We start from the raw sequence: 4,035 nt of genomic DNA on the forward strand, positions 1-4,035 counted from the left end.
TGAGTGCATTTTATTTGGCATCGGCATTAATTAGTAATATCAACTGGTTGAATTTATAAAATTATTGATGCATTAAAATTTGAATAAAATTTTCTATTACTTAATTAGTTCTATCTGATTTGAATTGAATGTCAAATATAATATCTATATATTAATAATGCTAAAAAAAACTGTGTCTTATATTAGAAAGTGGCCTATTTTTTTTTTAATAATAATAATATATGATACTCGCAAAAAAGAAAATATATATATATATATATAGAGAGAGAGAAAAAGAGAGCTGAGAAGTTGGGAAAGTTTATTGCTTAGGGCAACTCCACTGAATAGGGATCAAAGTGTTGAGAATCAAGTGCTGATGCCTTTAAAATATTGAAACTGATCTTCGCATTGTTTTGTAACCCCTGATTCCCAATGGCTTTGGCTGGTATGTAAGTAAAGAAAGATAAACAAAAACTAAGGTTAGGTTCGTAATGGAATTTTAATAAACAAAAGGTCCAAAAGTTGGGGACCTTTTTCATGAATTTTGCCTTCATATATTATCCCTTCGGGACCAGAGGCATATGCTTAATTTTATATAATATGTTTTAATGGATATTTCCTGTTTACATTATATTAAATTTAGTCTCTATTTGTTAGGCTCAATAATCAATATATATTCCCATTGTCCATTCTATACACGGAATGTGGCATATTATTTAACAAACCAACAAGTATCTAGTTTTTGTACGAGTGTTTTTTTAATGTAAGTAAAATTTTAAAAACATATTTAAAATTATTAGAAAATATGCATGTTTAATTAAAACATAGACAAAAAAAATTATTTGAGAGTATAAATAATTAAAAATTGAGACAAAATAAAATAAAATAAATTGTTCAAAAATAATATTTGAAGAAAAATAAAGAAATTATAATGTAAAAAAAAATTAAAATATTTAATTTAAAATTTTCGAAAACAAAAGTGTTAAACTAATAATAATGAAGTCACGCATTAGAAGGAAATAAAACATAACAAAATTTTTATAAATTTTAAAAAATAAGATTTAGAATTATATAAAAATGGATCATCCTTATAATCACCATCCATCACAAATTATTCCATTTCCAATATTTTTTGTTTTTTTTTTCAAGTTACAGTGACACGTGTGCAATTTTAATTTATGGGCTCTATTAATGTAGTGCCCTTTATGAATAGATAAAATCCGTGATCTTATTAAATTATGCCAAATTAAAATGTGAGAGTGATTATGGGTGGGTTGTGGACTAATATATATCCATCTCATACAAAGTGATATATGAAACTGATGCCGTATTATTTTAACTATATTTTATGAAAAATCATCAAACTTAATATATATATATATATATATATATATATATATATATATTAAGAATTTACTTTATATATATAAGAAAAAAATGATTACTACAAGAAAATTGTCATATAGTGACACACTTCCTATAATAACACTATACATGTCACTAAAAATTACTTTTACCAATACAATAACTACAATATATGTTGATATATTATTAAAAAGTGTGGGGTATATGCTATAGTGACACACAAAATATGTTGTTAAATCTCATTTAAAATAAACATTAAAATTGTGTGTTAACTATATGTCAAATAGACATATACCTACATATATTGTACCTATAATGACACTTTTTGTATATCATTATATGTAACATTTCTTGTAGAGGATTTATGCATATTAAAGAAATTAGTTAACTACATTATATTTTATTAATTTCATAACATTATTGTTATTATAAATGTCAAAAAAAAAATGAAACTAGAAAAATTATGCATTAAAAAAATAATAAAATATCATTAAATAAAACAAAAATAGTTAAAATTTACTTATATATTTAAGAATTTGTAATAGAGAATAGACAGTAATACTTAAGTGAGTTAAATAAAAATCAAATTAAGCTTAATGAAAACACTGTTGAAAACCTAATCTGGTTTTATTTATTTTTTTAACTACTATTATTATTTTGAATTTTTCTATTATTAATTCGATGGATTGCTGACGGTATGAATATATATATCAACTAGCCTACCCACTTTTCAAATTTTGGTGAGAATTTCAATTTATTATGAAGTTGAGGATCACAAAATAGGATTATTTTTGCTTCCTTCTTTAAGCATATAATGGAATTCGGAGAAATTTCTTTCATTGCAGACCAATTATTGTTCAATTCCGGCATGCATAATCTTCATTCAAATATAAAAGAGAAATTATAATTATATTATTTTTTACAAATTAAAAAAAATAGGACGCTAAGAAGGAAAAATGTGAAATAATGTCATGTGTTACGTGATAAAATAAGATAGAATAACACCGGTTGAAAAAACTGTTATAAAAACTGCTAAAGAATAGCATATCTCTATGAAAAATATTCTCCATCCCCTTCCTCCTTCGATCCGAACCAACTTAATTAATATCACTGTTTTTCTTTTTACAATTTTATGAAGTGTTTAAACTTAAATTGTGGCACATGAAGGTGCATGTTTAAACTTTTAAGAAGTAGTCAGTAACCTAAAATAGCCGAAAGGATTCATCTAACTCAAGTTAATTGATTAGTAAAACCATACGGTACGAATATTTCATATGAAACGTTCATTATGAAAGGAGTTTAATTAATCAGGAGAGACAACTTGCCGTTGAACATTAGAATTATTGAGTTAAATTTTTATGGACGGGGACCAAGAAATTATGACAATTTTTGCATCACGTGACATTCTGCATCTCATATCATAATTATGATTTCTAAACTGAATGCGTCCCTCATGTGTATATATATATGCACTCTGACCATTAAGTAAAGGAGTATGACAAAAGCTTTTGTTTACATATATGGTTTTCATACTATAGTTACTATCTTTATTTCATTCCGAATTTCAAGTAAAAGAAGCTAATTAATTAGATTTGAATCATGAAATGTTAATTTTGAAATCAGATGAATGAGGCATCCACTATAGAATATGATATATTCTGACTGCAACACATTCCCACGACAAAATAACAGTACAGTTCTAATCAATGTAGTAACTGGTAAGTGATTTTTCTTACAATACATAATGCGATGCCAATCAGAGCTATTTTCAGTTAAAAATTAGACTAACCAGTGTATATACAACACAATTAGGATCTGTTACAACTAAAGGCTTCCAAGTGAGCTACTCTTGATCCAATCAAGCATTAATGTTAGGGGTCCTATTATGATTTAATTTGTCTCGGTAGTAACTTAGAAATCAATAAGCTAAATTTATACTTCAGAGCTATTCACTAAGATTTCTTAATTTAATGATTGAATTATTAAAATTTAATATAAAACAAGTTATTAATAAAACAATTCTATTGAAATTTACTTTGAGTAAATGAATATTTCTTTCATATATTATATATATTTTGTTGAATCAAAGATTGTGATTATATATAATTTAATCACCTCGAGATATACAGCTTCTCAAAAGAAAAAACAAACTTCCAGTGTGATAAGTTATATCTTGAATAAGTTCCTTCCTTCCAAAATTAAAGTATAGAACCAGATAACTACTAGCTTAATTCACTGTGTTAATCGGTTTTATTTCTGATTTCGTTCTGAATACACTGGTCTATGTAACAGTAATGCATGATCAAGTACCAGTTAATTAATATATTGAGATTATTTATTCTAAAATGTATGGTAATATATACCGAGGAATAACTGACATACAAAAGACATACGGAAAGAATTGGGAGAATCAAACCAGTGACCTCTTACATGTCATTTAGGTACTGGTAGCAGATTGAAAGCTATGTGGAATCTTACCGAAAGAGAAATAAAAGTAGGAAGAAAAGGAGGCTTCAAATCCAAAGAAAACCCCGTGGGAACTAAAATGGACAAAGAAGATAAAAAAGAGAGGAAAAGAAACTGCAAACATGTCCAAATATAACAACCAGATCATGATATTATATTATTTAGACATGGTGATTCATGCGCTCATAGTCACTTACATTTGTTGTCAGAAACCTTGCAGATCAT

Source organism: Cajanus cajan, chromosome 7, assembly GCF_000230855.2.
Source record: "Cajanus cajan strain Asha chromosome 7, NIPB_CcT2T_4, whole genome shotgun sequence".
NCBI classification, from domain to species: Eukaryota; Viridiplantae; Streptophyta; class Magnoliopsida; order Fabales; family Fabaceae; genus Cajanus; species Cajanus cajan.